Source organism: Ambystoma mexicanum, chromosome 2p, assembly GCF_040938575.1.
Source record: "Ambystoma mexicanum isolate Mex_15411 chromosome 2p, UKY_AmexF1_1, whole genome shotgun sequence".
In the NCBI taxonomy this organism is placed as follows: domain Eukaryota; kingdom Metazoa; phylum Chordata; class Amphibia; order Caudata; family Ambystomatidae; genus Ambystoma; species Ambystoma mexicanum.
This window is the reverse complement of record NC_090923.1, coordinates 619,805,067-619,830,158: the sequence shown is the minus strand read 5'-3', so window position 1 is coordinate 619,830,158 and position 25,092 is coordinate 619,805,067.

The following is a 25,092-nucleotide window of genomic DNA, read 5'->3' as shown; positions in this document are numbered from 1 at the left end:
CACAAAAGCATGCATTGATTTCCTGTTCTCATCCACATATACCTGCATGAAATGAGCTAATCAAAGTAATGTATGTAGTCACATGATCGACAGTTGTGCATAGCATCGTCTACTGGATGCAGGGGTGTTCCTATTCCTTGTGCGTGTTCATGCAATGTGGTTGCCCACAGCAATTGTTGCCATGATCTAGGTGATGTGCAGTTAATTGTATGCTTTGATCCTGTCACCATTGAAGCCAGACTCTTGATGATCTGCCATTCCACGCTTGATGTCCCCATGCTGGCATGCTGCACTTCTGTGGCAGTGCACAAGTAAAATTCTGTATATTGGCTTAATGTGATTCTTTTGTACGCAATAATGGAAGCATATCCGATGTGATGCTGTTCATCGGTCATTTGCATTGGCCATACCATCAGCATGTCGCTGCATTGTGTTGCAGAGGATACGGTCTGATTATGTGCAGTGTACATGTGGATGGCCATGGAATGGATGCAGTACTGGCTTGTTGTCATTGTGGTGCAGCTTACGTCTTGCATTTTGCTTTCAGGTGTCAGGTCCAGTCTGGCCTGCTGTGGGGCACAGTGTGTTGGAGTATGGGCATTGTTCATCATCTCACCTAATCTTAGCCAGGTGAAGTATGCATTCCCCCCCATCTCAGCCAGGTAAAGTATGCATTTCCCCCCTCCCCATCTCAGCCAGGTGAAGCATGCATCCCCCCCATCTCTCTGATCCTAATCTCACCTAGGTGAAGTATGCATTCCCCCCCATCTCAGCCAGGTGAAGTATGCATCCCCCCCCATCTCAGCCAGGTGAAGTATGCATCTCCCCCCCATCTCAGCCAGGTAAAGTATGCATCGCCCCCCCATCTCAGCCAGGTGAAGTATGCATCTCCCCCCACCATGCATCTCACCACATCAAATTGCCACTGAGTAACCAGGAACGTTGTCCTGCATGTCGCTCCATGTAGCATAGTATCGTAGAGTTCCGCAGAACCATTGAATCATAGGTTGATCCGGGAAATCGGGCACAACAATGTGTGATGATCATGTTTGAGTAACATACCATTTGCAGGTTGATGGAGTGGTATAGCTTGCGGTTGTGGTAAACTGGCTCCATGGCATGTGGGACCACCAATTCCACATGGGTGCAGTCGAGGGCACCGATGCAACTTGGGATGCCTGCCAGTAAATGGAAGCAAACTTTGGTGCTGGAGATCTCCTGGGCAGTCTGTGGTAGGGATATGTGGTCGCTTGTGTGCTTCAGAAGGGCATCGAGCACTTGGTTCAGCGTGCGTGAGAATAATGGTTGTGATATGCCATGCATCTGCCCTCCTGGCCACAGGCACCTACCGTGTGCTGGTAGGTGCCTGTGGCCAGGAAGTGGAGCACAGACACCACCTTAAGTAGAGGGGGGACGGTGGTACGGATGTCTATCAGGCTGACGATATCATTGTGTATCATGTGTGGTGATGGTGTCCCGGTCCAGACGGTACAGGGTGTGGATCTGCTCAGGGGTTAGGTTGAATGGACTGGCTCTGATTTGAGGGATTGGAGGGTGCCTCAGTGGTACAACTGCCTGCATTGGTGGGGCATGCTGTGCTTGTCTCACCCTCCTCCTCCTGCGTCTCCTCTGTGCTGCCTGTTGTTGTTGTTGCTGAAGTTGCAATGCAAGCATGTCCTCCAGCCCTAGTAATGCTACTAGTAATGGAATCATTTTGGTGTGTGAATGGGTGTGGGAAGGGGTGTGGTGTGCTCCTTTTGTGCTGGCCCAGTGTACATTGCCTCCACCTGTGCTGATTGTGTGCACCTGTGGCAGTTGAGAACACTCCACATGGCCATTTACGGGTGGTTCACAATTCCGGTATTTCCGCCATGCCGGTATCCACTTTTAGCGCCTTCTTCATGCCGCTATTAGCATGTCCGCCTGACTTGTGATGTTCTTCTGTTTACGCCATGCCGCTATTGCCGGCATGTATGGTCGTGTGCCCTCGCCCATGCCGCTATTAGTGGCACCATTATTTACAGTGCCGCTAATGGCAGTTTGTCGGGTCATAATAGCCCGGAGCGTTTACCAATGCCGGTAATCCTTTACCAGCATCGTTTTTTCCTTACCGCCTACTGCATAATGAGGCCCTATGTCTAACTGAAGACATGAAGTTGTTTACTTGACCTGTTGCTGTAACTCGTCTAGGGAAACCAAAGCAGCATTTGGTGTAGTATTTCCCTTTGTTTTTGTATTTGCGATGACAATATTTCCCACATTTGTGTCTTTGAAATTGTAAAATGTGTGCATGAAGATCACTATTTGTTACTTCTTTAGGAATTTCACAAGTGACATATTTTTCCAAAAACTGTAAAACAGAGGCATCAGTGTCTTGACCAAATTTAGGAGCATCTTTAATCCATAAAAGCATGTGGATATGTGGTGCTCCTCTGGCTTGGTATTCTTTTCTCCAAAAGAAGTGTTGCACTTCTCCGAGGGTGGAACTGTTTTATTACAAATAAAGTGTAGCATAGCAATGAAGCGATGATGGAAATATCTTGAAACATTAACAGGATCTAGAGAGCAAAGTTCTCCAGGTGTTAGTATATCTATGTTTGTTTTTTTTTTGTTTGATATGCGTAGGAAATAATCTAAATCTTCCCATGCATATTCTGCACAACTTAATGTAACAAACCAAGTGGGTGGGCCAAGGTTTCTTATCATACAACGTACATCTCTGTGAGGTCAGAACCAGTACTCCTAAGTACCACGCATGTTTGCCAACAGATTTGTAATGCTTGATTGTAAAACCTCATCTTTTTCTTGCACATTTTGTAGTAATTGCGTAGCTGACATATTTTGAAAATGGGTACCTGATTTTAATGTGTGTGCAACTCTGTAGCATAGAGTTGCTAGTTCACTTTCAAAGAGTAGGTGAAATATGTATTCCACATTTTGTCTAAATCTGGGGTCTTCAGAATACATTCGTAACGTGCGGTATTCTGATGCTGTTATTTGAGTGAGTCTATCATCGTACCTTCCTCCTTTCCCAGTAGGAAGGAGTAGAGGAAAAGCATGTGCTTCTATACTTTTTTCCCATATGCTGATTGCTGATCCTTTGGTTTGTCTCATTTGGTATGTTTCTAGTGCATCATCTATGGTGTCTTTAGAGTGTAAAGGGTGAATTGTATAATGGTCTAAAATATTGGATACTGTAGCAAGATCTAGAAGTTCAAATTGACCAGTTTCTGGTGACGCTTGAATAATTTCAGTGGTTTCACTCAGGTTTTCTTCAATATTCATTTCTTTGTAGTATTCATTATTGTCTTTTAAATTTATGTAAGTCTACTAGTTGTTGCCAATTTTTTTGTCTTTTGCAGGTACACCACTTACTAAGACAATTAAAGATTGCTCTATTGGACGTTGCACTCCTAGAGTGTGTACATTTTCTTTCAGATCTAATGGTAAATAAACAACTTTGCCACGAATGCCTTTCACTGATTCTGAGGTAAGTAATTTTTCTGTTTTTGGTTGAAGGCGTATTATTGCTTGAAATGGATGCACTGTTTGAATTATGATGCTCTCATATAAATTGAGTTGTTGTAAGGGTTTTGGTAGTGGGAATAATTTTAAGTTATTTGTGATAGCACGTGAAGGAGTTTGGTTGTTGTCAAGTTTTGCAGTGCAGTATCTGCAAAGTATTAAGGGGTCATTTATTTCGTATTTGTTTTCTTCTATAAGATAGAGAGCTAAATCAAACCATTTGGAATCTTCATTGTCTTCTATTTTGTATGTTATGTCTACAGTTTTTGTGCTACTTTTATAAAAAGTTCTGCAGCAACACACACACGCATGGTTTGGTACTTCAGTGGATGTACTTTTAAATGGTATTATTTCTTTTTTGTATGTGTGTAGTAGAAGGTTGCCATTTGTAGAATTGTTCCTAGTCTGTTGTAAAGCTATTGCATTTTGTAATTGGCTTTCCCTTCCAAAATATTTTCTCTGGATATGCTCTATTTCTTCAAGTAGGTCTTTGGCTGTACCATGTAGAAGATTGTTATTTAAATTGTCTAATGCCAAAGCTGGACTTTTAGCATAGTACAGTTTATGGACTAGATTTCTTATAGTTGAATGATGTGTTGATATCATTTTGATATGATGGAAGGTGCTTTTGCAATTAGGTACTGAAAGGCAGACTAATGAATGTCCTTGTAGTCCTGTGTGTTTGCGCACTGGACAGGTATCCATATTCCATTGAAGTTTCATTTTGAATTTGTCTTTGCCTTTTACATATTGATTGAGGAACTGGCGTAAAGATTTGAAAGATTTTTTGTCAATGTTACACATTGACGTGCACGGCCATTTGTCCACTGGACGTTTTGGTTCAGTCGGATGGAGAGGTGATACTGAGTTTTCTGGGGATATTTTTGTAAGCAGCGTTTCTTGTTTCATTATGGTATTATTAAGGTTTTCATACCCTCATCCACTGCTATGTATGGCAATTGTGTTTGTTTGCTTTTGTTTTTATGCTTCTTCATTGAAATATGGTTCTGTGCTCGTGGCGTGACTCCATTCACCTCAACAGATATTTAAGAAGTTATTTTTGTTGACATTCCGTTTATTTAGAAGTCTTTTTGTAGTTTATTAGTTAATTTTGTTAGTGGTTTCATTCTGTTTAACACTAAAATAAATAACTTCCTTTTGAGAAGGATTGCACTGTCTATGAGAGCTTCTAAGATTAATTTTCTACGGTAGGTTTTAAGGGTTGTGCATGATTTCTCTCCTGTTTTTATAAGATTCTGAAGGACTCTGTGGCGGAAATTTCTTTGTAAAATACTTTTTTTGGTATAGTTACTTGCCACTACATCCACAATTATGGGAGCAGTGTTAGCAGTAGTGGTAGCTGAATTCTTGTTAATCACTTTCTGTTTCGTTTTACATTTTGAAAGAGGAGGCAAAGTTTTTGTACTGGAAGCTTGTTTTGTTTCGCTTAATGTCTCTATTAGATCTTTTGTTTGAACTTTTTGTACAAATTCTGCTAGAGATGGATGCTTATTTTGGACACTTTTATTTTCATTTTCTCTACTCTGCGCTGTTTTCTACGGACTTGCTTTTTGGTAGGCATTCTTTGGGGTCTGTTGAAAACAAAAGAAGGTATGGGTTGGGCTGTTCTGTAATGAATGTGTGCTGTGTGCATGTGTGTCTGAGTATGATGGTAAGGATGTATGTGGTGGTGTGTGATTGTGCATTGGGCAGCTACAACTAGTTGGGAAGGCTATTCTTGTATTTGTGTGTTACTATACCGGGGTTCAGATGACAGTAGAAAGTAAGCTAGTGGTGAGCAGAAGCACTAATACTAAATCTAATGGTATAGAATTAAAACAGTTCTTTGTTCTGCAATACTAACATTCTAGGGGCTGATTTATGGAATTTGTGCACCAAAGAACTGGGATTGTGCGCCATTCTGCCTTAAAATCCCTGTTTAACAAATGGGGATTTGTGGGCAGAATGCTGCACAAATCTCCGTTTTTTGGCGCACAAATTCCATGAATCAACCCCACAGTGTGTTTGAGTAACAGTAAGAATATTATGGTAGTATTGTACTTACTTTTTTGTTTGGAATGAGCAGGTTTCTTCTGAGTTGTTGTTTGTACTTCAGATGCTGCTGCTTTTCAGGAGAGTGGTCTTCACTGCAATTGTAAAAGAAAGAAGTTAGTAATGCTGTGTGCTTATAGCACTGATGTTAATTTAGATGTTGATTTTTATGTGTTTGTAGTAGTATTGTTGTTTGATAACTGAACATAGTGTGTGAATGCAGTTTCCTTTGACTATGTGCAGCCTTAATTTTTTACTTACAATATGTTAATTCAACATGCTTTGCAAATGAGTAGAATACTGGGTGTATGAAACTCACTTGGTTTCTTAAGGCTGTGTTATTGGATGTTAGGAGATAGAAGAAATAATGATATACTTATTTTGCAATTTTTAAAAGGTAAATGGCAGAAACTGTATAGAAAAGCATGGAATGTATGCATTTGTGAAGGTGTGGGTAATAAAGCAGAAGGATGTGATTTACATGCAGTGGTGTTATTTCAGCTGGGAGCTTTTCAATGATAGTGTCTATCTGTGTGAGTGTATAAAGATGCATGAACTTATTCTGGCTGTGTGTAATTTTATAATACACTACTAAGTGTTTTTCTACAATTATACTGTTATTCGTCCCATCTTTTAATATTATAATTGTTTAGATAGCTGCGTGTGTAAAAAAAGAATTTAGATAGCAGACAGGTTTGGAAGTGGCAGTTGATTATAGCAGATGGGAAAAATGATAGTAAGTTCATTTTATAGGTCATACAGGTTAAGTGGCAGTTACTCTGTTTATATGCATTTATAAGAGTTGTACATGTACTCTGCAGAGAATATGCATACCTGTAGTTTGTATTCATGCATGTGGCTATGAATGCAGCTGCAAGTAGAAATCTTGGAGACTTGTACAGTAGTTTTTGTAGTAGGTGCTTTCCAATGATATGAGACTTGTACTCAGAGTGATCAACAGTACATTTGAAGGGCTGAACTATAATGATGAGTTAGATGTAGAGGTCTTGGATGTGATTGGTGGATGGTTGTGTGACTGCTTAGATGTATCCAAAGAGGCAATGGCACAGAGAGTGAAGTGGAAAACGTAGAAGGGCTGCCTAAGAGTTACACGCTCCGTGGACACCGTGGCTGTCTGCGGACAGGGCGTGCCACATCTGGGGTTTTCCAGCAAATCCAGCATGGAAAGGGGATTGTAGGGATTAGCCAATCAGGTGTTGAGGTTGTGGATTTGTGTTGTGAAGATGGCAGAGGTGGACAAAGTCAGGGTGTTGGTGGTTGACAATATGTTTGTGCATGGTTTACAGCAGTATGCTCAATGCAGGCATGTGGCAAACAATTTTGATGTTAAGATAGTGGAGGTGGTGTGGAGCACTGTGCCTGATTGCAATGTACAGGGTTTGTGAAGATATGGGCAGGATGAACAGTCCCCATTTGGTAGTTTTCCACTGTGGTGCTTTGCATTTGGGCTATGCCAGTGCACCTAGTTGGTTGGCAGATTTGGAACACTTGGTTCAAGCAGTAATGAACGTACTTCCAAATGCCAAAGTATTTTTTTCTGGATTAGTACCTAGGGCAATATGGGACAATAGTTCTGTTTTTTGTCCTCAGCAAAACATTGCTAGGTGTGCAATCAACCGAGGCATGTTTGCTTTCATGCTTAGAGCTGGTATGTTCTGCCGTAATAATGAGAATATAGATTCCAATAATGCTGTTTATTTTAAAGAAGGTGGCATTTCTTTCTCTTTTATGGGAAATGCCATGCTTTTTTGGAATGTAAGGGTTGCTTTGGAGAAGATTATGTGAAGATTTTAGGAGTAAAGTAAAAAAATGGAAAAAAAAGAAAAGGTGTCTGTCAAGCAAAAAAGGGGAAATGGGGCACACTATTTAAATTTAAATTCATTATGCTAAGATTTCCGATATGTCCGCGGACATGGCGGTAGTCCGTGGATACCGCGTATTACATACAGGGATTTTGGGGTGGAGAGGGATGCAAATGAGAAAGAGTAGAGTAAGAGATTGGTCAATAAAGTTTAGTGGGTGTGTTCTGTAAGGAGAGAGTTTGTCAGGAAGTCTTTTTCCTGAGAGAAGAACAGATAGCTCTGGCTGTGTGTTTTAGAAAACAGATTATCTGGATTTTGGGAGACTCATGGATACATTGGTTGGGGGTGCATGCAGAATGCTGTGGAGTAGCTGCAGATCTTGGGTTCCCTCATGTGGAAGTGCACTGGCATGGAGTGCATGGAATGAAGTGGCTGGACTTGGTAACTCTCTGTGCTACTTTGGATTCACAGCATCATCCAGACATAATTATAATTCATTGTGGAGGGAACAGTTTAGGACATGTGTCTGGAATTTCTTTGCAATTTGCAATGAAAGAAGAACTTGGAAGGTCATGGACATGTTTCCAAATTCCCAAGTAATTTTTCTCGTATTGCGCAGAGACAAATGTGGCTGCATTCTTCTTTATTTGGTCCACAAATGGAGAAAGTGAGGTGCAATGTCAATAAGGCTGTTTGTGCCTTTTTAAGAGATGTTGGCATGTCCTCTTTTCACAATGAAAATATTATGTTTCATAGTAGATACATTTTTCGCAGAGATGGAGTCCATTTTACTTATGCTGGCAATCAGATTTTGCTGAGAAATGTACAAAATGATTTGCAACCTTTTTTGGAATTACAGCCATCCATTTTGTAGTAGGTGTTGACCATTTGAAGTTTTTCAAACACAAAAAAACACCACAAAAGGCTCTTTTCAGAGCCACCATTCTTCCCATAGAAAAGGGCAATGGTTCTTATAGGGCAGCACCCGCAAAAAATAAATGTCTGCGGACTGTCCGTGGACTTCTAAAAAATGCACAGGGCCCTGCACTATTTATTTGTCACTTCTATTTTTAAACTGTGAAAGGCGGCCTTTTGTTTTTTGGGTTTTTGTTTTATATTTTTTGGGGGGTTTTAAACATGACACACAAGGAAAGGAGGGGAATGGAGGGTAAGAAAGGGACCCCAACGATGGGGATAAGAAAGGGCAGGTGGAGAGAGCAATATGTAGGGTAGGCCTTAGTCAGTTAGTGGGCAGACCTTCTCATGCTCCGTGACCGTAGTCTCGAAAGCACTCCGAAGATTCTCCCTCTGCAGAGTACTGCGTCGCAGTACATACACAATATTGTGACCCTCGAAAGGTAAGGGTCAACAGCATCATGAATGGCCTGTGAGGCAGCTGTCTTGTGGTGACAGGAGCGGAAACAGAGGATGTTGTAGAGGAACTCAACCTACTACGTTTATCACAAGGAACAACCTTGTGAACAGCCCCAACGTGGAACGACCTTAGGTGTCGCTTCATTGATGTCGTACCAAAGTTTTACGAACCAGGGCTCCCACGACTCAGCACCATGTGGCACTGATTGCAGGTGACCTTATTTGCACGTGCTTTTGGCACTCCACCATAAATTGTAAACAACCTCCACACCCAAGACTCACGGCGAGTGCTGGTAGTAGGGACTTCCACTACCTCATCCTCTTAATTCTCTTCATCCTCCTCCTCCACATCCTCATGCCTATTCCCCTCTGCAGGCCCTTGGGGAGGTGGTGGTGGTGGTGCTGAGGCAGAAGTAGCACCAGCTGGAACAGCAGCAACCATGGATGCCATCAGGTTAGATGATGGAAAAGCAGCAAGACCAGCAAGAGCAGCAAAAGCTGAAAAAGCAAGTCAATCTGCAGTAGTAGAAAGACAGAATGAGGATGAGCTCTGGGGTGTGGCCTTTTATACGGGTGCTGGTGCAACAGATCAAACACCCCAAAAAGGCTAAAAAAGTTCCAAAAGGTATGTAGAACGCCAGGGGCATTGATTGGGACATATGCAATGGTGAACTTCTACTGTAAAATACTTTGGATTGTCCAAAAAAGTACTTTTAAAATGTTCGGGGACCCAGACAGTGTCCGCAAATCAGGACACACGCTCAGCGTGCGTGCGGTCACCTGATGATGTCGCGAACACGTTCGCGAATGGGACGGCTGTCCGCTGGACACCAAATGTGCAGGGACGGTTGTGCGCATGCACGCGGTTGTTCTACGGACAGTGTTGGGGTCCTCAACTAATCAAAAGTGAGACACACGTGCGACGTACAGTTACGGACAGGGGTGATGTTCGTAGGACCTATGGGTGTGGTCTGCATGTGCGTAGATGTTCTACGGACAGTACGGACACCCCCATTATAATTACGAACAGTACGGATAGGTATAGTGTCCTTAGGACACCTCCATTTTGGTTAATTGCGGAAATTCCGGACACCAAATGTGTTCTAAGAACAGTTCCATCTTGCTTACGGACAGTACGTACAGGCATAGTGTCCTTAGGACACCTCCATTTTGGTTAATTGTGGACATTCCGGGCACCGAGTGTGTTCTAAGAACAGTTCCATCTTGCTTGCAGACAATACGGACAGGTATAATGTCCTTAGGACACCTCCATTTTGTTTAATTGTGGATATTCCGGACACTGAATGTGTTCTAAGAACAGTTCCATCTTGCTTGCGGACAGTACAGACAGGTATAATGTCCTCAGGGCACCTCCATGTTGATTAATTGCAGACTTTCCGGACACTGAGTGTGTTCTAAGAACAATTCCATCTTGCTTGCAGACAGTCCGGACAGGTATAGTGGCCTTAGGACACCCCCATTTTGGTTAATTGTGGACATTCTGCGCACCCGCGCTGTCTGCGGACACCCCAACTGCCTTTTTAAAAAAAATAAGACAAAAAGGACTGAATTAAAACACACATAACATTTTCTTTTATTACATACAAATATAAACTGTATGAAAGAGAGGGGGAAGCAGAAACTGACACAAATACAGGGGACTTAGGGGTTTGGAGAGTATCGATGCGAGGGGATGAGGGGATGGAAGTCTCATCATAACGTTTTTCTTGGTAGTGAGGGTTTGGGGGTAGTTGACTGGGAAATGGAGAGGGGGAACAGGTACATGTGGGACAATGATATATTTTTTTATGTGGTCCTCCACAAAATGTTTTAAAAGATTGAAATTTTCCATAAGCATATCCATTTTTTGTTCTATGCGCTGAGAGCATTTTCTAATGTCTCTTTTGCTATATTATTTTCACTGTTTGTATGGTATGTTAAAAAAAATATATATGTTAAGTACACATAAAGTAATGATTTTTAATTTGCTTGTATAGAGAAGTGTCTACCATTAGTATCACTGTCTTCAGTCATTTCCTCACGTGGGAAATTTTCTTCAAGCCATTCCACAGTACTGCACATTTCTGTGTAAAAAATATATATTACTTTTAGTGTACCTAATACAGAAAGTTTTGAAATATATAAGAAAAATGAAGTTTACTTACTAGTTTCTTGTAAGTTGTGTTGTTACTGTGTAGGTCTACTGTTGTTTCTTGCTGTGCAGTTTCTGCGAGGTAATTATGTTGTAGGCATATCTTTTTTGTTTTGGTATATTCCATTTTAGTACATGTGCTACTTAAATGGACGTTTGATGTGTTACATATATAGGTTCCACTTCTTATTTATTATTACATATAATGTGTTTATGTGCTGCTCTTTGAACTTGTTCAGTGTTTATATGGCATGATAGAACAATCTAAGATACCCCCTGAATTTTTGGGTAGTGTTTATGTTGTCCGCGTCCGTCCAAGGACATATGCATAGTCCGCGGACGTTAAAAAAACACTAGCAAGGGATTCAATATATTCTATATTACATGTATATAAAGTAAGGGAATCCTAGTAAACATCTATCATATTCATGCTATGTATATGTATATTCAGTAAAAAAAACTTTGATAAAGGGAGGTTATGGTTAAGTTGCGCTATTAAAAACCTTTGAAGTTCAGTAAAAAAACTATGTTAAAGGGATGTTATGGTTAAGTTGTGCTACTAAAAACCTATGAAATTCAGTAAAAAAACTTTGTTGAAGGGACGTTATGGTTCCAAGTAAAACCGAAAACCCCCTGAAATTTGCTATTCATGGTAAGCTAAGCACCCATAACTCGCGCCACCACTGTGCACTGCTAAGACTAAAACCCAGGACATCAAAGATGACATCACAAATGTCATTGATGACATCACTGATGACATCACATGCCTGACTTTTTTTTTCTTTAGTGAAATATCTTGGCCAGTAATAGTTAGGAACAAAAAATTCAAAAAGTACTATATTTCTAGACTTATACTTCAAATATGTTCTTACAATAATTCACTTAGATTTTCGAACTATAATGTTGGGTGATGATACTGACCAGGAAGATCTGGCGTATCATCAAGTGACTTGGATCTTGAAGGCTTTGATGGTTGTGAAAGGATAATTCTACAGAACTGGGAAACGGCAATCATTCCAACTAGAGATGCTTGGCTAGTGGAAGTGTATTCAATAAGCAATATTGAACGAGTAGTTATGGACCTGCAGAAGAAAACCAAAATGTTTGCTAACATTTGGAGTGGATTTCTGAATTGCAAATTGGATTGAGTTTGTATTAGAGGAAGAACAACTGGAGGAATCTGGACAATATGATAAATTTATTTTATTGATTTATTGAATTGATTTAAAGAAAAGGTGCTGATGCAGGGGTCATTGAATATGAGGGTGGAGGGGTAAACTGAACATGTTCAGTGTGTATTATTGTTTGTTAAAGAGGGTTATTAGATTGCTTGCTATTTTTAAGTATATATCTGTATTGCCATGAACTGAATAAAATAGTTAGCTAAGAATGAAATAAAAGGATGTTTCATCTAATCCTGTTTCTTAACAGAGATTATCGGCAAATCCCAACTTGCTATGTGACAATTAACAATGACTACACCTCACCAGCATCTACTAACAGCCACATCCTACATGAAAAATCAGAATGTGAACCTAGTTATTGTGTGTTGCAACTTGCCATTAAGATATTGTTAAAACTCTGTGAGACAATACACACAGATCTAAGAAAGCAGGGGGATGCTATCTCTCTACCTCGCAAGATGGTGGCAGAGCAAAAGCTCACTGCTGTTCATGGCAATTCTCTGGTCGATCTTATTAACCTATCCTTACCTCTCAAACCTTCTGATGATGTCCAGATTGTCAAACCAAAACCACACATAACGAGACAGAAGTGAACTCGCCGATAAATTATCCTTCTCGTAAACAGCAATGGTTGGCTAAGAGGCTTCAGAATAGGGCGCTTAAGGCTAAAAAGGCTCGACTTCTCCAAATAGATACTGCTGTAATTCTACAGTGTGATCTGATACTAATGTCAAATCCAAAAAGGACTGGAAACCAGCAGCACTCCATAAACTGAGGTCTGCTCAGAATTTAGGGACCCTAACCAGCTGGCTAGTAAAGGAAGAAGGCCCAAAACATACTGCCTTTGCAGTACAGTTAGTTCCTATTAACAGAGAAAACAGAAAGTCAGCTGGAGTCAAGTTGATATCTAATGAAGATGAAAACATTGTGACTTCCTCACTTTCTTATTGTGATCAACATTATATTCCAGCTACTGTTACAATGGGCACTGCAGATTTGGATCCAAAAGTCTTTACGATACGACCGGTATCAGAAACAGGGGGGACTCGAAATTTAAATCGTTCAGCCGTTATAGCTTTATTTAACAAAGTTCCTTTGTTAAGGCTCTTGAACTCTGGAGGCTTTGACTTTGTAGAACCCCTTAGTTCCCTGCCTGGAATGGTGACAAGTATCCATTGTTGTTTACCTGAGACTGCTGTGTTCATTCAACATCAGGCATCTCTAAAACATTTGGGATTTTGCTAGATATAAAGTTGGCAAGGGTTGAGCATTCAACATGTTGCCATCAATGTAAAGATCGGAATCTGGTAACAAAGTTCCCACTGTAAACACTGTGTCAGACCCAGGTTCAAAGATTGATGATGTCAACTGTTGGGAATGGCTGCAGAGAGTTATACTCAAAACTAGGCTCCATCAGTGAAGGTCTGCCATCCTAAATTGGAATATTAGGGTTTTTTCCCAATGGTTACATAAAGGTGGGTCACAGGATATTCTAAGAGGCTACAACAGATTTGCACTACAAGAGACTTGGGTTACGTTTGGTATTGAGATAGATGGTTATGCAATTTTCCAAATAGAGGCCACCAAGGAGAATATGGGCTCCTGATTGGCGTCAGAAACGACCCCAATCCTGACCTAGTCCCAAAAAGTGCTCCCAGTGGTAATGTTCTAGCAGTGGAGACCCGTAGCATAGTGGGGGGAGAACAGCAACGCATGTTGATTGTAAACATATACGACCCGCTGGGCACCAGTGCCACAGAAGAAATGTTTGAAAGTCTCGACCAAATTTTGTAGCACTGGGGGGCAATAGCAGTTACTAATCCGATTATTGTGTGAGGAGATTGGAATGCTAAATGTGTGGATGAGGCAGGAGGTGCGGTGTACACAAATGTGGTCGAATAGCGTGATGTGCCTCACCAAACTTCAAACGCTAGAGGGAAGCAGGAGCTGTGCTACTTGCAGGAATGGAATCTGATCCTGCTTAATGGACGGACAGTGGACGATTGTCCAGGTGGTTCAACCTGGTCCGTAGGGGCAAAAAAGGCCACCCTGGACTACTTCGCTGGTAACAACTTTTGGAGCAGGTGATTTCCCTCAAAGCAGTATTTTTTTAATGTTTTTCTTTATTTGTGTGTGGTTAATAAAAACCTTTACAAAAAAGTTACATATATTTACATCGATGTTCATTCATTAAAAGTTCATTCATCATACAGAAATTTTAAAACGTAAAACAAACAAAAGGTCGTTCCTTGTCATCTACAATGGCAGTGCATGATTGCACTTAGAAGATTTCGTTATTGTTATACATCGAGTGTGCTTACATCAAGGCAATAGAATACATATACAATGCATACAATAGGTGCATCAGGATCAATGTGTACACTTAAGGTCAGGACATGTTCATAGCAATTCTTTGGCAGTTTTTTATGAATTCAGTGACCACGCAATGATGACTCTGGTCCTTGATAACAATACTGTGAAAATGGTGTTCACATGTGCAGTGATCTGATACCAAACCAAGTGGGAAACCATCTCAGCTGGAACCGGATCAAAATAGCAAAACTATGTGCCACAGTCTTTCAACAAGGCCGATTTGACTGGTGAAGGCTTAGAGGCAAAAGTGCCAATGAAAAAGAAGATTGGCTTCTCCAGTTGGCACATAGCACGAGAGCATGTACCAGAAAATAATCCTATAATGGCAAGCAACACATGGCCCAGCAATGACTTTGACATAAAGATCTGTGATTGTAAGCACAAGAAATGTAGGGTCATTCCTGCCTTATTAACAAGAGATAAGCCTCTTGTCCCTTGGGAACGGTGCATGGTGAAACTATAACCATAAAAAGAGAATACCAGTCCTGGTAAAAGCAACATCAGTCCTTGATCCAAAGGTCAGTGTGGCAGCGATTTGTCCAAGTCCTTAAGAGTCGAGATACCGGCGAAATATGGAAAATACTGGCTAAAGATTGTGGTGTGAAGTCAAATAAGATCAGAAACCCTGCATCAGGGGCTGAATGGAGTTTGCATATCGCCTCCAATTTTTTTGATCCTGTAGCCCCACAAGCAATCGCCAGGACAGAAGTGGCCTGGCCACTATGAGCTGAACGATACTGGTGGCCGGTATAAACAAACTCAAGACATCAAGAGCACCAGGACTTAATGGCTTGGCTAATGCAGTTTTTAATAGCGACCCACAAAACTGGGCGCACGTCCTGCTTGTCTTGTTTTCTCGAGTGTGCAAGGAAAGATGGGTACCGACTTCATGGCAGCAGTCTGTTTTCATACCCATTTACAAGAAAGCAGAATGGATGAATGTTAATAACTGCAGACTGCTATCCATGCTGGACGTTTCCGGCAAACTCTTTGCCACATTGGTATTGAAAGAGCTGCAGAAATGGTGGACGTAAACAACATACTCCACTAGTTTTTGTCCAGGTCCGGAGACTAGCCATAACATCAGAGCCCTGGATTCTGTGACAGACTACTCGTAATAAGAGCCTAGAAAGAGCGACACAACATTGTAACTCGGATTCCTGGATTTTAGATACGCATTTGACCAAGTGAATAGGGATATCTTGTGGTCTAAACTTAGGAAGTTGCGGTGCCCTGGCTGGCTTCTACACATCTTGATTATCCTTCACAGTGACAACTGGGCATGGGTGAGGTAATATAATAAAGGAACAGTTACAACATTAACATGTATAAACAGGGGAGTCAAAAAAGTTTGCGTACATGCTCCCCTGTTGTTTAACCTGTATCTGTTCGACCTCCTATCACGCCTGCTCCAAAAAGCATATTGTCCTCCAAAGATTGTCGAGGCTCCAATGGTCGGGATGTTGTACGCTGACGACCTGGTCATGTTTGATCGTACCTTTACCGGCATGAGGAATGTGCCGAATGAAATTGCAGTTTTACTCTTGTCAGCATGACTTAGCTATGAACCTGGCAGAGACTAGCATTATGGTGATATCAAGAAAGAAAGCTAACAGGATCAGGATGGGTACATTGCTCTGTACTATTAACTATGCTCAGTTTTATACTTACCTCGGCTTATTCATAAGTGTAGTGCACGATTACAACCAGATAATCACCAATATAAGTAGAAGGGCAAAAAAACTTACAAGGTATACAAGTTCGCAAAAGATCATGCTGTATACTCAATAGCTGGTATGGTATGTTATGTTATTGAAATTTATAGAGTGCACGCGCACCCATAGGAATCATGGTGCTAGGAGAGAGGTGGTGCAAGAAAGCCAGCAGATGGCCAGGGACTTAAATTAAAACAGTAACGTTTTCAGGTTGTGTCGAAAAGTAAGATGGCCGATAGTCTCGGGCAAGGATAGAGGCAGATTATTCCATTCCTTAGCCACTGCTACCGAGAATGCACGGCCACCTCTGAGCGAGGTACCAACAATCGACAAGACCCTTGAGAGCGAAGGGCACGAGTGGGTTGATAGCGTGTGAATTTGGCCTGCAAATATTCAGCTCCAATGCCATAAAATGCCCTGTGCACCATGCACATTGATTTAAACATAATTAGTTGGGCAACTGACAGCCAGTGCAACTGGCGCAACAAAGGGGTCATGTGGGCACCAAAAGGGGGATAGAGAATGGATCGAGCCGTGGTGTTCTGCAGAAGCTGAAGCTGTCCTATCAGGTGGCGGTTTGTACCAAATAGAGCGAGTTGCAATAATCCAGCACACTCAGCACCAGAGCCGTGACCACGGGAGCCTGGTTGATGGTCGGGATGAACGGAAAGACCTTACGAAGGATCCTAAGCTTAAAATGGCCGGATTTACATACCACGCTGACCTGTTCGTCCATAGTCAGAGCGGCTGAGACCAGCACGCCAAGGTTGCGTACTGATGATACCGGTAACGGAAGGGGACCAAGGGAGGGAGGCCAAAACTCAGTGGTCCAGACAGGTTGTGGATTGGATGTGCCTACAACGAGAACCTCGGTTTTACTACCGTTAAGTTTAAACCAGTTTTGTGACCGCCACATGTCTATTTCCTCAAGGTAGCGCTTAAGGCAAGATGCTGTTTCGGTTTTTGTTAGGGCGAGGCGGACCAGAATCTGGGTATCATCCGCGTAGGTGTAGAAGCGGAACCCATGAGAGGCGATGAGGAACAGGAGATATTATCACACTCTACAGGCAGTGTCTTGTTCCAGCAGTACTCTATGGCCTAGTGGCTCTTGCCGTGTAGGATTATACATGGTTAAATAAACTAGAGGGCTTCTTTTGGCACACGGTCTTTGGTATGAGTCCTACTCCAATCGAATACATACACCTGTAACTTGGGCTGACCTCCTTAAGGGGATGGCGCTGCGGGCCAGAAGCTGTTTGTATATAAAATCCAGATCCAGCACTGCATGTAAACTGTTGACAGGTATGGGTGAAAGCTGTGTTGGGGAAGCTGTATATAGGGGTAGTAATTTTAAGACTTTAAACCAAGCCATCTTTTCTTAAATTAATTGGACTCCAGACTTCAGTAGAGTTCCCCCTTATATTCATTTGAAAAAGGCCTTTGGGAGGCGATTTAATAGATGGGATTGTTGCAACAACTATTCCCATCTTTTGAGGTTAAAAGGATATGAGGAAGTGTCCCATGTGGTTCACCGCTATAGAAGGACACAGCCTTATTTGTTATGTGCCCTGATCCTGGAATAAGGCGATTTTTATTGGAGCTTTGGACAAATCAACTGCCAGTATTGGCCGTGCGTGCCCCTCAGATGGGCTTAGTTGTTTTGGCCCGCTTTTGTCGCATTTGAAAATTGCCAGAAATGATCGAAAGAGCTAGGCACGTACTGACCCAGTGTGGTGGAATAGGTCCTACACAAATGTGTAACTTTGGAAGCCTGGACCATGTGCATGAGCCTATTCTTGCCACGTCCTTTTGGGATTATTGTCTCAATACAGATTATATTTCCTTGCAAATAGCCCTATACCAGGTCTGGCTCCAAGTTACAAAGCTATTGCCTGCTTAGGCTGTTATACCAGGCCAAGGTACTCGCAAGTGACACCTTCTTAACCGTTCTTTGGGCTTGAATGTAAATTACGTATGAATTGACTGTTCAACATGAATTTATTTGAATTGTTTTAAATGATTTTCAACGTTTTATATAACTCTCAAACACTGAGATCATATTTAAAGCTGGAAATAACTAGCTATGCAAGCATGTGTGATATAGTATGCTGAAGTTGGTTTTATGTTTTTACACTGTTACACTGTATAGTTGAATTGCTTGATTGATTATGGATTATGAATTGTTTGATTGACTAAAAGATTTAAACAAAATCATGCATTTGTGTAAAGTTCAATTTTAACTAATCACAATCAAGATTATCATTATTAAAGAATACAATGGGAAAAATGGTAATGTTTGTTACCAGCACTGTGCCTGCAACTCTCTGTTTTGGTCAGAGTGTTTTGGTCCCTGTTCCTCTTCCCCACCAGCTATGTACTCATGGATGCAAACCTATATGTAGTGTCTCAGGTCTTGGAATTAGGGAAATCATGTTCATTTTATCTGAAGGTACTTGCACGAAGATCTTGTGCAGGTTTGATCAGGTCACTCCTGCTCTGCCCTCATTGCACTAAATCCCAGTGTCTGGCTGAATGAACTTCAAAGGGCCTAATTCACAAAAAAGTTATACATTAGTGCAAAGTTTTAGCCACAGCGCTACTATTGTGCTGCACAACACTACAACACAGGGAGCTGATCCACAATAAACACTGCCCAAAACCCAATGGTGCAAAGGAAAAACGCTAGTTCCTTACACACCCAGAATACTCCCCCACACCAGCCCAACACTGCCCAGAGGCCCAAAGCCCACTTTGCACCGCAACAGGGGCACTTTGGTCCCAGATTGCACCACCACAGGAGCCACTAAACAGGCAATTGCAGTGAGTGAGTTGCGCAATCATACTGAATGCCTCAACAAATAACAGCCCCCTCCCCTATCTCAACATCAGGCAAAGGTAGTCTGTGAGTAGACCAATCATGCAAGAGCTCATCACAGAAACATGAAGTACATCTGAAAGAGGGACTGCCAAGTGTGCGTCACCCCAACATATGGCACCATGAAGGAAGCCATAAATATCACAAACCAGAAATGGGATGTGGGAAGTGCAGTTAGTTGTGCTGTTGCTGATTCATTTGGATCTAGAAAAGTTACTACGTAACAATACATCCCATGCTGTTGGAATCCTCCATGGAGCACAATATGTGTGTGCTAGGGAGACACGTTATGCAATGCATAATGGCCCCAAACAAACGCTGCCTTATTTGCTCACCTTGGCTATGGTATGGTGTTCGTGCGTTGTTTGATTTTGGCACCATTCGTCAATTACTTACGTGAGCTGGCCCTGCATTGATGCAGTGCAGGAAACTTCACTCCTTCTCTACTAGTGTCTCGATTTTAGAGGTTGAGGCCTTCAATTTACGAGGCTGTGGAAGATCAAGGCTAAAGGGTGCAGTGGAACAAAGGTGTTTTGGGTTGATTTTGTCAGCAAGACCATTGTACATTGTTGGGATATGCGAGTTGCAGTCATGGTACTCTCAATGACATCTGCCGATGTGAAAAGGAGGTTGCTGTGCTGTACCCTGACATCTAACACTGGAAAGTGACTGGATGATCTGAAGGCCTGTTTGCTGTCATACCGATGGATGTGCTTGATTGGGGTGATGTGACTAATGTGAAAGTCAATTGTCAGATACACCAAAAAGTACATTTTGATTGGACATCCATGGCATAGGGTATTGAGGGTGTTCATGATGAGAAAAAGGATAGTACCTTGTATGTGTGTTGGCTCTATTGTGTACTGTGTATGGGTAAGAGGGTTGCAAATACACGGATACCTTTCTTCACTCCCTATATAGTGGGGGCAGTTACAGTGATGATGGGGCATATGGTAAAATGGGTGAAGCATCTATCCATATGTGATTAGCAACCACACTTCTATTGCTCCGAAATAATTTAGAGCTATCATTTTCAAAAAAATGGTCCTCCGCAACACCTACCTCCACAGAACCTCCACTTCCCACCAAGCCTGACCTTGGCTTATCTCATCCCCCTGGTACACCGCCTGCTTGCATGTACATTACTTGCTGCATATTTGCCTGCATTCCCCCATTGTTACTTCCCCCCACCTGTCCATTGATCCTTTAGTAACTGTTCCCATCCATGTGCACAATTCCATATGACAATGTAATTCGCCCTAGACTTCCCGAAGCAAGCACCACTATCGTTAACACACTATTGAAAAAACCTTCTCACTTCCACATCGCCTCCTTGCCCCCGCATTTCAGGATTAACAGGAGTATTGAAGACACTGAGGAAGGATGTGTTGGGGTGAATGATTGATCTCATGATGAAAAAGTCAGTGAAATCCCAAATTAAAGAATGACTGTCCTTGGGTGGGAGTAACATGATGTTCACGCTGACTGTGTCTGTTGTAGAAAGTGGGAAGTGGCTGGATAGTTCTAACAAAAGCCACCAGTGTTGATGTCCATTAAGGTGCATTTTCAAGAAGCATAGTGAATGATGGGGATGCATCTCACCATCGTCTATGGACAGTCTCCTCATAGTAAGATGCAGGCATAGTGAATGAGGATATCCTGCCTGTGGATGTAGGTGGGTGACATACTGGTCTGAGTCATGAAGAAGGTGAACAACTTGTGTGTGTGGTTCAGCTAGGCAATGTATGATGTGTCTAGGTTGCTGAGTGCGTGTAGGGGACCATCACTCCCCATGTAGTGGGGGCAGTTATAGTGATGATGGGGCCTATGGTGACATGGGTGAAGTATCTATCCACATGTGATTAGCAACCACACTTCTATTGCTCAGAAACAATTTAGAGCTATCATTTTCAAAAAATGGTCTCCGCAACACCTACCTCCACAGAACCTCCACTTCCCACCAAGCCTGACCTTGGTTTATCTCATCCCCCTGGTACACCACCTGCTTGCATGTACATTACTTGCTGCATATTTGCCTGCATTCCCCCATTGTTACTTTCCCCCACCTGTCCATTGATCCTTTAGTAACTGTTCCCATCCATGTGCACAATTCCATATGACAATGTAATTCGCCCTAGACTTCCCGAAGCAAGCACCACTATCCTTAACACACTATTGAAAAAACCTTCTCACTTCCACATCGCTTCCTCGCCCCCGCATCCCCACCCTTAAACCAACTACTTACAGGAATAAACTGCCTTCATATCTAGAAAACACTCAAAGGTGTAATGTAAGTTGTGTGTTGTCTGAGATACAAACATATGAAAACAATGAACACTACTCAGTGACCATGTTCAAACAGGGGCCATAAAACTGCACATTTCGACACTCATACCAGAGCCACCACAACATGGAAAACATGTGCCAAACAGATAGCAGCATGGTTATGAACCCACTCAGACACACATACAACAAGAAGCAACCACATTCACCCCATTCTCCAAAAACAATGCAACACCATGCATTGGGGGTAATTCCGAGGTTGGAGGTAAGGAATTACCGGCACCGGTAAGGGTGCCGATGTCGGTAATCCCTTACCTCCGTATTCCGAGGTCCCTTTGCGGGTCCTTCCTTACCTCCTGCTTTTAGCAGGAGTTAAGTACGGGACCCGCAAAGGTAATTCGGAGGTAATTACAGTACTGTAATTTACGGTGCCGTAATTACCTCATACCCATTCCCATTGAGCCCTATGGGGCAGAAATGGGAATGGGGAAGGGCAAAAGGTGAATGGGGAATTACCGGTCCCTCCAACCCATGAATGGACCGGTAATTACTCCATTCACCATGCCGGATTTGGGACGGTTTCAGAGGCAACCATGGAGCTAATTACTCCATGGTTAGCTCCAAACCCGGAATGAGGCCCAATGTCATAGAAAATGAAGTAATGTATTGGAAAAACCCACAAGATATGAACACATCTGAACATATGTACAAAAAGAAATGGAAACCTTTCAACGCAAGAATGAAATTAACCTTCCCAAATAAGAAATGTCCTTACACTACTAAATACAAATCCTAATTGTCCTCCTTCTTCTCGAGTTCTGCTAATGCCTGGGCTAAGGCCAACTCCACCTGCAGATTGGCCTCTCATAGTCAGGCTTCCCTCTCCATGTGGAGGGTCTCTAGTGCCTGGCTCATCCTTGCTTCAATGTCTTGGCAGCCTTGAGAGACTCCTCCATGACATAAGCCTGGGCACATTCCATGGTGTTCTCCACCTTTACCCTTGTCCTGGCAATGGCAGCTGCACGTCTCTCCTCCTTCTGCCTACCTGCATGGTAGATCTAACTATGAGAACAAAGGTAGAGTTGGGAAGGAATGGGGAGGAATGTGAGTTCAGATCATGCAACATGTGACGGATACCCCCTGGTCCTCCCCAGTTAGAGAAGCTTACCCAAACTGAAGAGACAGCCAGTGGCCTCAAGTCGAGTGAGCAGGACGAGGGAGCTGGATGCATGGATCCATATATGGCCACATCTGGCTACTGATCATTGTGCATGATGGCTTTGTTGCTAACCGTGGTGTCAATGTAAGCATATGCACAGAGGACATTTTTCAGTGTGCTTCTTCCCACCCATTCCACATGTCAGGTGAACATGCACTTCTCCTTGTCATGGGGTGTTGCACACCAGATTAAGGCCTCATCCCAGGGGCAGTGAGACAGTGATGTACTTAACACACAGGAAAATTACATTCTGCTAAACTGCTGCCATGTGAATGCAACACATAGGTTCCAACAGACAGTAAAGTATCTTGTCAGGGAATAGTCATGTGGCCCCACTACAGATGGCTCTTTCAGTGATACACTTTACTGCTGTCCATGTATGAGTCATGCCTTGAGTGGTTATAGCAGTCACTGGCCAGAGAGGGGGTACAATAGATTGTTCACATGGCATCTGGAGTCCTGTGCTCATAAAGAAGCCTGAGTGGGCAGTGATGGAATGTCAGTCATCATACCCTGGCCCTCACTGTGAGTGGTAACCATAGACTACCTATTTGTATACATTGTGCCCATGCCCATCTTTGATTTACAACAGACGTGTAGTGGCTGGGCTGGGACATCAGTGAACATTTGTTCTCTATAAAGGAGAAGGTGGTAATGAGGATGTAATTTCCACATGACCTAGCATGCATTTGGTAACTGTAAAGTATGACCCGCATGGTTAGTATGTTGATAGGCCTCATATGCATATAAGGAACCAACTTCAAGTCTGATACTGCCAGACGACATTCCTACCATCTGTATACACTTTTTTGTAGGTATGGTGATAGTCAAGTCCTCTAACTGCCTCCCACTGGTCGAAGTGTACGAAAAGAAGTAGTGCAACTATGTTTTCTACTGGCCTGCACTGCTCCCCACAAACCCTATCACCACACCCTTTCCCATGCACAATACAAACCCCAATACTGGCCTGCATAACGCTCCCCACAAACCCCATCGCCTCACCCACTCTCAAGCACAATACAAACCCTGAAACACATGTGCCTGCTCTTTAGGAGAACGTTCAGTGCTGTAAACTGAAAGTGTAAGTTTCAACTTCTTCCTACACTTTAAAATGAAACCATTCCGGAACAGTTTCTTTTTAAAATAAAAGTATAGGAACAGTAAAACTTAATTAAAAGAAGTATAGGAGCACCACTCCTGGCAGCGCCCGCCAGGGGTGTTGCTAGGTCTGGAAAAGAGCCGGGGCTACGCTGATATCAGAGCTGTCAGGACTGGGGGCTAGCCAGCCTTTTGGCTGTAGCTCCTGAGATTCTATCCGGGGCTACAACCAAAAGATCAGGGGCTATAGCCCTCTTACCCCCCTCCCCTCCAGCAATGCCTCTGGCTCCCACCCACTTCGACCACTGATTCAGGCCCTCTAGAGATGTTGGAGGATGTTCTGTGTACTGTTCAATGTGTGCGTGTATAGCCAGGTGTAAAATTCATTTGGGAGTGTATCTCATGATCGGCAGTACATGCACCCACAGCCCTATAGATGTACACCCCATCACGTTGCGTGAATGGACGCGAGTGCTTGCCTTTCACCCAGCCTTAGTCTGCATTTGTTCAGCCTCCTGTTTGCACATACATTGGTTTGGAACGTATCTGCCCTGTTACATGGCCAAAAGTCACTCTTTTAAGCGCTGTTTGTGGGTGATTGCCACAGTGTGGCAATTTGAAGGGGGGCAACTATTGGGCTGTGAAATGGTGAGCTCGGTCTCTTGCCAGGTCTCTTGCCAGCTAATGGAATTCAGACTGGTAGAACGTAGATTGAGAAGGTGGAAATGAGGGATATATTGTACAGAAGCAACTTGATTGCTGATAAACATAATATGCCGGATATAGAGTTCATTGAGGAAGCTTCCGATGCCATTGGTGTGGTTAAGGCAGAGAACAGAAGGGCTGGAAAGAAGAAGTACATTAGAGGATATTTTAACATATTTGAGATGAAAAACCCTCCTGTGTTGACAATCGATAAGGAAAAATAAGCCCAAGTGTTCTTAGTGGGGTGTTGGATAATGGTGGCCAAGTGGAGGACCTGGTGGGTGACTATAGGGACTACATGTCAGTTGAATCCTGAGGGGTGAAACGCACCCTCTGATAAATCATCATGTTTCTTACCATCAATCCGTTAAGAGTTTTCACGGGGTAAGACATACTGTTGATTGATCAAGAAGAAGACAGGATGAATTTGATTTCTAACATTCTTTGCAGAAATGATGACATCCTAAACTATGTTTGACAATATGAGGAATAATTATTTAAGTTTGATTACAAATGTAAATTGGTTGGCATTTGCAATGAAAAGAAATGGAAAAGGACGCAAGGGTCCACGGTAATACATGGAAATGGTGCTTAGATGCCAGAGCATGAGCTGTTATAACAAGACCCCAAAACATAATAGGCATAATGACAATCTGGTTCTGGAAGGCTTCCTGCAATAGATCCCCACAGCCTTGAAGAATTACCTTAATAAAG